Below are 10,875 nucleotides of genomic sequence, written 5' to 3' on the forward strand. Positions count from 1 at the left end.
AAGGAAAATATATCACAACAAAATGAAAATTATAAAGTTTATGTATGGAAAAAATTAAAAACAATAACAAATGTATGTAAAGAAAATTTATTCACACACCACAAATGAACTCAAAAGTTTTGTTGTCCAAGTTTGGGAAATTCCACTAGTTCAACCGTAATGGCTTGGAATTTGATAAGAAAGAGATTTATAACCGATCCTAACAAGTTTCAAATATGGATATATGCATGCTTGAAACATGTTAAAGATGCAAATTCCCTATGGATCTAAACCTTTTAAAGCGAACAACAAATGCTCATGAAATTCACAAGTGAACATGCGGTGGGATATTTACCCATGTTAAACAAGCAATTATTATGCCCATTTACAAAAAGTTCACCTAATGATGTGAAATTTAATTACATCGGCTTTTATACCTCGCAAGCGTACGAATTGTTCATGTAATCTAGCGGGAAGCGAGGTTAATATCCACAGGGAGGACTGAATTTGGTGTATTCTTTAGTCAACTAGCCTAACCAAATATGATGAATTAATCCGAACTAAACACTAATTATATCCAAAATTATCAAGCAATAATCTAATTAACCACTTGCACAACAGGAAACGTCAATTTTGGATTTTACCGTGATTCGTGCCTCTCAAGTGCCACCTAACCACGAATCCGGATTCTCAATCCTTGCATCTAGCCCCTCTCGGGTGCCTAGAGTTAATGACAAAGATCGGATTACAATAGAATACAGAGAATCAATTTTCTATTGTGATAATGTTAAAATTATCAACTCTAGATTTTACTGTGATTCGTGGCTCTCTCGAGCACCACGTAATCACGAATCTGATTTCTCAATCCTTGCATCTAGCCCCTCTTGGGCGCATAAAGTGAAAGACAGAAATCGGATTAAAATACCAAAATCCAACCTAAATTACAATCTTACCCTAACTAGCTAATTTAATCAAATATCCGGAAAATAAATATTTGATAAACATTAATTCTCAAATCAAATTTAATGAACATTCAAGACCTAAGTTCAAACTATAGAAAAATTAAATTACAAAATGACAGATTACTCCCCTTCTCCTTCCTCTCGCTCGGACAGCAAAGGCTCGTTCTCACGGCTGCAATTTCTAGAAATTGATGGCTTCGGGTTGCAAGAGCGAGTGGCCAGAGGTAGAGACGATGCCAGCAAAGAAGGATAGAAACCCATGGATGGAGGTGGTGCGGCGGACGACGGAATGGAGCCGAAGTCCTTTGACCGGCTCTCTCGAGTCTCGGTCGGAGTTGGAATGGCTTTGAAAATGGTCAGAAATAGGTAATCGACGCCGGAGGATGGTCGGAATGCAAAATCGGTGCCAGACGAGCCCTCTCAGGTCACCTCTCGGCCTGGCGAGCAGAAACTGGCAGTGTCGAACTCACCGCGATAGAGACTCTCTCGAACTCTCCTCAAGTCTGTTCTCGGTTGTTGGACGGTGGTGCGACGAATTACGGCTGGAAATCCTCTCGGGTCTCCCCTTCTTTCGGTCGGTGGCCTCCCCTATTTTTCCCCCTCGAGCTCCCTCTTCTTTAAAAACGTTGTTACCCTAAAAATCTCTCTCTTTCACTAATGGCATTTTGGTAAATATCTCCTTCTCCAACAAAATTCTCCTGAAATTCTGTAATTGAATCCATAAAAATCATTTCAGGAAGAAATAAACCCTAAAAGCAATAAAATATAATTCAGGAGAGAAAAATATGCAATATAGACAGTGATTAATGCCAAATTCAATAAATTCACGTTTCATTTGAAAACCAATAAATAACCACCTATAACACAATTACAAGGGTTATTCTATTATAATTAACCTAGTTCTCATGTTGAAATCTGACATCTATCACACCCCCAAACCTAAATCTTTGCTAGTCCCTAGCAAAACAACAATAGAACCAAAATTAAGCCTAGGAAAACAAAATACCACTTTTGTAGGGAACACGATTGCATTTAGCGTATACAACAAGCCGTTAAACCCCTACTTGATGGTAGTGGACGAGTTTTGTCTCGTGAGGGTTTGCATGGAATTTACCCACAAAATTCATTTAAATCAACAATATAAAAAGAAAACTGAAGAAAGCTTACTCCTCATTAGCATATGACTAACACTTAGTATCATAAAATATCTGAAAATCATTTGAAACCCTGCTCAATTTGAAAACCTGTGTAAAATATAGCACATTATCAATCCAAATACACTCATTGTTACTCCACCTGAACCAATGTGACCCATAAGCAATTACTTCAACAGAACAAAGAGGCAAAAAATAACAATAAAATCCTGGTCACATCACAACTAAGAGAAAATAGTAGAGTAAGCCTATTGTCTGACAATCTCACAAAAGGAGTATACAAATTTAAATCATGACCTGCAACTTCTTTCAACTTACAATTCATCATCAAAGTTAAGGAAACTCATTGCTTCCAGATTTAAACCCGTTCTTCACTATTACCAATGCATTTTTTCTATTACCAACGTAATTTTTGTTTCACTGAATACTTTTGGTATTACCACCATTTTGTATTCGTCTTCACTGCACATGCACTTATTTTTAAGTAACCGACTGTTCTGGTGCATGTCCCTGGGTTTGTCCAGGCTATTTCTATTTTGCATGCAAGAGCATTTCCATTTGCATTCTTACATTACACAAGGAATTTCACTGAGATATAAAAAAGAATAAGATCAAATAGGCATACAAGACTATTCAGACTAACATGGATCAACACTAGATTTACATGTTCTCTTTTGCAACTAAGTTCCAAGTCTAATGCAATAGTAAGTTATCCCACTGAATTCTCATGGATCACAACAAATAATATCAGATTTCTAATAGGAATATTCTACACAGTTTTACAAAAAAATTTGAAACACATTTGAGCAACTTATTTTAACTCTACTAAAGTTAACCACATACTAAGAGGAGTAATTTGAAAACCACGAACAAAAATCAAAATAAAATCATTACTAAGACATAAAAGAGTCGTCCCCCCTCCCCTCCTCCCCCCTCTAAAACTAAACCTGACATTGTCCTCAATGGGGAAAAGTTAAAACACCAGAACGACTACAAAAAGGAATAACATCTAAAGAATAATAAAACTCATGAAAACCACATGCTCCATTGGCACACAAGAAGTAAAGCAAAGCCAAAACAGTGCGAAGAAAAGAGATATTAGCAAACACCCCCAAACCTAGAGCATGACACATCATCAAACAAACCAACTAACCATCACTAAAATATCTGATTTACTAGACGATTTATTGTTGGCTTTAACGTCGGTTCTGGTGCCAGTCTTCTCGTCTAGTAGCTACTATTCTAGTTGACTCACAACTTAGCTAGTTATACTCCAACAAAGTAAGGGTTAAGCTCCCTTAGGGCTCCTAAATCCACAGGTGGGACCATATGTGTTTGGTCATCAACAATAATACCGAAGAGTCAATAAAGACCCCCAGGAATGATACATAGTCTCCCTCGAAGAAGGTTTACTCGTATCAGCTGTACCCGTAGGTAATCATCCGTAGATGAAACCGCTATCCCACATCACACTTTGAAGAAATCTTCGTGTGACTTGCCACTGAAGGCATCAGGAATCACGCGTTGAACACAAGTCCTTGCGTTACTCACCATAAGGTTTTCATTCAATACTTCAAGATCGAACTGGTCAATCCTAGAACGGTTGTTTGAATACAAACCTCTCAAACTAGGGACCAAAAGTCTGGTCATCGACTACCGGAACCATTTATGCTCTCAGTCGGCAAGAGAGTACCCCAAGTCCATGACGGGGTCAGCATCGTCGGGGGACCTCCAATCAATCAAGACCAGAGTACACCAAAGGTTATCGCAATAAGAATGAATAAACCAAAAATAAAAACTGTAATGTACAAAGGGATAGAAACGTGGGGATTTCCCACAATGTGCTAAGTTTATAGTCATAAGCAAGACTCTGACGCAGTCAAGATGAAAGGACAGGTTCCTCCAAGAAAATCACCATCACCTCCTCCGGTGTGGGGACATTCTCATGATATGGTTTGAGCCTCTGACCGTTAACTTTGAAGGCTGACCCATCTCCGTGATTGCGGATCTCAGCAGTGCCATGGGGAAACACCTGTGTAACCTCAAATGGACCGGACCACCTGGATCTCAGCTTACCTGGAAACAAATGCAATCATGAGTTATAATGTAAAACATTCTGCCCAACAGTAAAAGACTTGCAAAAAATAGATTTATCATGTAAAAGTTTTGTTCGCTCCTTATACAGTTTGGCATTCTCATAAGCATCATGATGTATCTCCTCCAACTCATTCAATTGCAATTTCCTCTCCTCACCCGCTTGAGTCAAATCAAAATTCAAAGCCTTAATGGCCCAATAAGCTCTATGCTCAAGCTCAACAGGTAGATGACATGCTTTGTCGAACACTAGGCGAAACGGAGACATCCCAGTAGGAGTCTTATAAGTGGTTCGATAGGCCCATAAAGCATCGTCCAATAGAGTGGACCAATCTTTACTATCAAAGCGAACCGACTTCTCCAAAATCCATTTGATCTCCCTATTAGAGATTTCCACTTGACCACAAGTTTGCGGGTGGTACGGAGTGGACACCCGATGAGTGATGGAGTATTTGTTCAACAAGGTCTCAAATGCTCTGTTAAAAAAATGAGATCCCCCATCACTGATGATCGCTCTCGGGGTACCAAACCAATTAAAGATGTTTTCTTTTAAAAAATTTACCACCACTTTGTGATCATTTGTCTTACATGCAATAGCTTCAATCCATCTAGAGACATATTCAACAACAACAACAAGGATGTATTGATAGTAGAACGAGATAGGAAAATGACCCATGAAGTCAATACTCCACACATCAAACAATTCAACAATAAGAATGGGGTTAAGAGGCATCATGTTCTTCCTAGACAAACAACTAGTCCGTTGGCATTTATCACACACACGACAAAAATCATGGGCATCTCTAAATAATGAAGGCCAATAGAAACCACATTGCAAGACTTTAGCCGCGGTCTTTCTAGCACCAAAATGTCCACCACGTGTGTGGGAATGACAAAATTCAAGAATGTTAGCAAAGTCTTGCTCAGGTACACAACACCTAATGACTTGGTCAGGACACACCTTGAACAAATAAGGGTCATCCAAAAAAAAATGTTTGACTTGGGAAAAGAATTTCAACCGATCTTGTTTACTCCAATAATCAGGAATCTTACGAGTTACAAGATAGTTGACTATGTCAACAAACCAAGGCAACTGGGATACTTGGAGAAGTTTTTCATCTGGGAAGGAATCATTTAAAGGAAAGGATCCTTCCTGAGGTGCTACACAGATCCTAGATAGATGATCCGCAATAACATTCTCATAACCCTTCTTATCTCAAATCTCAAGGTCAAATTCTTGCAATTGCAAGATCCATCTGATCAAACGGGGTTTAGTGTCCTTGATGGATATTAAGTACTTCAAAGCAGAATGATCAGTGAACACTATAACCTTTGACCCTAACAGATATGATCTGAATTTGTTCAAGGCAAACACAACAGCTAGCAACTCCTTCTCAGTGGTAGTGTAATTCAATTTAGCATCATGAAGAGTGCGGCTAACATACTGAATGACACAGGGAATTTTATCCGCCTTTTGCCCCAACACAACCCCCAATGCATAATCAGAGGCATCACACATCAACTCAAAAGACAAAGACCAAGTAGGGGGTTGGACAATGGGTGCAGTGGGCGAACATTTCTTCAGTGTCTCAAAAGCATGAATACGGGCATCATCAAAGGCAAAAGAAACATCTTGAGCAAGCAAATTTGTCAAAGGACGAGAAATTTTGCTAAAGTCCTTAATGAAGCGCCTATAGAACTCAGCATGGCCAAGGAAAGAACGCACCCCCTTCACAGAAGTAGGTGGTAGCAGGTTGACAATTAGGTCAACCTTGGCTTTGTCCACTTCTACACCCCGCTCAGACACTACATGTCCTAAAACAATTCCTTCTTTTACCATGAAGTGGCATTTCTCCCAATTCAAGACAAAATTGGACTTAATTTAACGGGACAATACGAGTGAAAGATTGTGCAGACATGTCACAAAACTAGAGCCAAACAAAGAAAAGTCATCCATAAAGACCTCTAAAAAGTCACCAATCATGTTAGAAAAGATACTCATCATGCATCATTGGAAAGTGGCGGGCGCATTGCATAACCCAAAAAGCATGCGTCTGTAAGCATAGGTGCCAAACGGACACGTGAATGTGGTCTGTTCCTGGTCTTCTGAAGCAATGGGAATTTGATTGTAGCCGGAGTATCCATCTGAGAAGCAATAAAAATTGTGGCCGGCCAATCGCTCTAGCACCTGATCAATGAAAGGTAGTGGGAAGTGATCTTTCCTAGTGGCGGAATTAAGTTTTCTATAGTCAATGTAGACACGCCACTTGGTGGTAGTTCTTGTGGGAAACAATTCACCACTCTCATTTTTCATTATCATTATCCCCCCTTTATTAGGGACAACTAGAATTGGACTCACCTACGTGCTATCAGAAATAGGGTAAATGATTCCTATCACAAGCAACCTGATGACTTCTTCTCTCACAACCTCCAGCATATGGGGATTTAACCTACGTTGCATCTCACGTGAGGCTTTAGTCCCCTCCTCCAAATGAATACGATGCATGCATATGGAGGGGCTAATCCCTTTTAAGGCATCAAGAGTCCACCCTAATGCCTCTCTGTATGCTTGTAAAATTTCAGTCAATTGTTCCTCCTGCTCAGTACTCAAATCAGAGGCAATAATGACTGGCAATGAGTTCATAGGCCCCAAGAATACATACTTCAATGTGGGAGGAAGTGGCTTAAGATCTAGCTTGGAAGTTTCAAGAGGTTTGTCCAAGTCAAGATGAAGATCCTGTGGATGATCAGTTGTGACAACCTCATAAGCTTCCTCCAACAGAGGTACATAACTGAGTAAAGAGTCAACCTCTCGGAAATATGTTTTCTCATCAAAATAGTCCATGTCTAAAGTCATTATGTAATAATCAAAAGATTCAATAGTGGAATCGTCATTAAGCATAACAGTTTCTATCTTAAATGCAGGACTAAGATCATCAGACTCAAGTGGATGGTGCCCGGCATTAAACACATTCAACGAGACCTTAAAATTTCCAAAAGACAGCTACAACTCACCAATTTTACAATGAATGACGGCATTAAATGTGGCTAAGAAGGGACGTCCTAGGATGACAGGAATTTGGTTGGTCACATTGACTACTGGTTCTGTATCAAGAACAATGAAATCAATCGGGAACAAAAATTTGTCCACTTTTATCAAAATATCTTCAACTATTCCTCGTGGTATCTTGATAGAATGGTAAGCTAGTTGAAATGTGATGGGGGTAGGCTTCAATTCCCCCAAACCTAATTGTTGGTACACAAAGAAGTGAAGCAAATTCCCACTTGCCCCTAAGTCAATAAGAGCTCTCTGGATGGTATGTTCACTAATGACACATGAAATTGTGGGGCATCTAGGATCTTTAACTTTAGGAGGAGTGTTGTGCTTTAGAATTGAGCTTACATTCATGATGTTTCTCTTCTGTGTATAGAGGTCATTCAAAAATCGGGCATAAGCAGGGACTTGCCTAATAGCATCAAGAAGTGGAATGTTAATGTGAACCTTACTAAATAGTTCCAACGTTTCATGCATGCTATCTCCTTTCCTAGATGGGCCTGATAACCACTGCGGATAAGGAGCTGGTGGGACTTGGTTAGGGATCTGCCTCGCTGTTGGTGGAGAACTTGGAGGTTCTTCACTCAATGATGTGTCCCCATTGTTATCCTTTGACTCCTTAGACTTAGTGGTCCCTAACCCATTGTTCAACTCACGATCACTCCTAAGGGTGGTTATGGATTTGTCTTGCTCATGGTGGGGATTAGAATTCGACCCACTCTCATATGTGCTTTTGGGGTTAGGAATGGTTTGACTCGGGAGTCTATTTTGTGCATGCTCACTCATGTGGCTGGCCAACTGACTCACTTGCATTTCAAGTTTAGCAATGGAGGACTGTGTATTCTGCATGAATAATTGAAGTGTATCCTCAAGTGAAGGTTTTTGTGGAATCAATGGATGTTGAGTGAAGTGTGGGCGTGGAGCTTGGGGTTGAGTAAACCCTGGAGGACCCCCATCCTGTGGGCCCTTGGACCATGAGAAATTTGGGTGCCTAGCCCAACCCGGATTATATGTTTCCGAAAAAGGATCGTTCCAGTTTGGTCTATGAAAATTCTGGACTGCATTCAAGTCCTCAATGAGCTCCGGGTAGGATGAACTAGATGGACACATTTGTGTGGGATGAGATGAACTAGAGCATATGGCATAGACAATAGATGGGTTAGGAGCAGGTGACCTCTTGGACACTATAAGGACATCAATCTTTCTAGTCAACCCCTCAATCTTGGCCATGAGCATGGGTGTTTCACTAATCTCGTAGAGACCCCTCTTTTGGCTTCGTGGGATCTCCTATGAACTTTAAATGATGAACCCCATTGCTGAGATTGATCACTCAATGTTTCAAAGCAGTTCCACGCCTCACTAGCACTCTTACCCATAAAACTCCCACCACTCGTTGCATCTACCATGGATCTAACCTGGGGTGTAAGACCTTGATAAAAGTATTGCACTAAATGCCATTTCTCAAACCCATGATGCGGACACCTACGGATCAAATCCTTCCATTTCTCCCAAGCCTCATAAAAGTGTTCACCCTCCTGCTGCATAAAGTTGGAGATTTCTCTCCTGAGGGCTGTAGTTCTCTGAATGGGGAAGTACTTAGACAAAAATTTTGTGACTAATGTCCCATGAAGTAATGCTGCCCACCTCTAAGGAATTAAGCCAAGACTTGGCCTTATCCTTAAGTGAAAATGGAAAAAGTCTTAACCGGATAGAGTCATCTGAGAAATTCTAGAATTTGAAAGTCGCACAAATATCTAAGAATTCCTTGATGTGGTAATAAGGGTCCTCCTTCTCCAACCCATAGAATGTAGGGAGGAGTTGGATCACACTCGGTTTCAACTCATAACTGGCAGCAGTAGTCGGTGGCAATATAATGCAAGAAGGTGATGTGAAGTGGGATGGGATAGAATAATCCCTCAGGGCTCTACGGTCACCTGTTGCAGGTAACAGTAATGGTTCACCCTGATTGGCCACGGTAGCTCCTAACTTGACTTCTGGTGTTTTCCTACAAATATGTTCTACCTCTTCAACAAAGGGAGCTAATGGTTCACCTAGGGAGCGGCACCCGTGCATAAATATACAAAAAGAAACAAAACTAACTATCAAATTATTCTAAAAAACTCACTACTGAAAATACAAACTAACTAGAAGAAATAAAAATAACTCCGTACAAAATCATCAAAATAAAATTATGAAAGCAAAAAAAAAAAAAAAAAAAACTAAATAAATCTAACCAAGACCATGGAGAAAAAAGAAATACACTTAATACGTGCCTCCCCGGCAACGGCCCCAAAAACTTGATGTGAAATTTAATTACATCGGCTTTTATACCTCACAAGCATACAAATCGTTCATGTAATCTAGCGGGAAACGGGGTCATTCCACAGGGAGGACTGAATTTTGTGTATTCTTCAGTCAACTAGCCTAACCAAATATGATGAATTAATCTGAACTAAACACTAATTACTTGCACAATAGGAAACATCAACTCTGGATTTTATCGTGAATCATGCCTCTCTCGAGCGCCACGTAACCACGAATCCGGATTCTCAATCCTTGCATCTAGTTCCTCTTGGGCGCCTAGAGTTAATGACAGAGATTAGATTACAATAGAATGCAGAGAATCAATTTCCTATTGTGATGATGCTAAAATTATCAACTCTGGATTATAACGTGATTCGTGCCTCTCTCTAGCGCCACGTAATCATGAATCCGATCTCTCAATCCTTGCGTCTAGCCGATCTCGGGCGCATAGAGTGAAAGACAGAAATCGGATTGAAATACCAAAATCCAACCTAAATTACAATCTTACCCTAACTAGCTAATTTAATCAAATATCCGGAAAACAAATATTCGATAAACATTAATTCTCAAATAAAATTTAATAAACATTCAAAACCTAAGTTCAAACTATAGAAAAATTAAATTACAAAATGACAGATTACTCCCCTTCTCCTTCCTCTCGCTCGGGCAGCAAAGGCTCGTTCTCATGGCTGCAATTTCTAGAAATTGATGGCTTCGGGTTGCAAGAGTGAGAGGCCGGAGGTAGAGACGACGCCGGCAAAGAAGGATAGAAACCCACAGATGGAGGTGGTGCGGCGGATGACGGAATGGAGCCGAAGTCCTCTGATCGGCTCTCTCGAGTCTCGGTCGGAGTCGGAATGGCTCCGAAAATGGTTGGAAATGGGTAATCGACTCCGGAGGATGGTCGGAATGTGGAATCGGTGCCGGAGGAGCCCTCTCGGGTCACCTCTTGGCCTGGCCAGCAAAAACTGGTAGTGTCGAACTCACCACGATGGAGATTCTCTTGAGCTCTCCTCAGGTCTGTTCTCGGTTGCCGGACGGCGGTGGACGACGGTGGCACGGCAAACGACGGTTGGAAATCCTCTCCGGTCTCCCCTTCTTTCGGTTGGCAGCCTTCCTTGTTTTTCCCCCTCGAGCTCCCTCTTCTTTCAAAACGTTGTTACCCTAAAAATGTCTCTCTTTCACAAATGGCATTTTGGTAAATATCTCCTTCTCACCAAAATTCTCCTGAAATTCCATAATTGAATCCATAAAAATCATTTCAGAAAGAAATAAACCCTAAAAGCAATGAAATATAATTCAGGAGAGAAAAATATGCAATATAGAC

The 10,875-nt window shown here is 40.5% G+C and overlaps 1 non-coding gene across 1 annotated transcript; it reads left to right on the plus strand.

Moving 5' to 3' along the window:
• The first annotated feature begins 8,708 nt into the window (after window positions 1–8,708).
• LOC137964335 (small nucleolar RNA R71) lies at window positions 8,709–8,815 on the plus strand. Its single transcript, XR_011115532.1, has one exon. It is a non-coding gene; the product is annotated as a small nucleolar RNA R71 (small nucleolar RNA).
• The last annotated feature ends 2,060 nt before the right edge of the window (window positions 8,816–10,875 follow it).

The sequence above is a fragment of the Aristolochia californica genome, unplaced genomic scaffold (assembly GCF_029961685.1).
Source record: "Aristolochia californica isolate CCGP_79_NKW_82.1479 unplaced genomic scaffold, dmAriCali1.0.hap1 SCAF_4, whole genome shotgun sequence".
Lineage (NCBI taxonomy): Eukaryota > Viridiplantae > Streptophyta > Magnoliopsida > Piperales > Aristolochiaceae > Aristolochia > Aristolochia californica.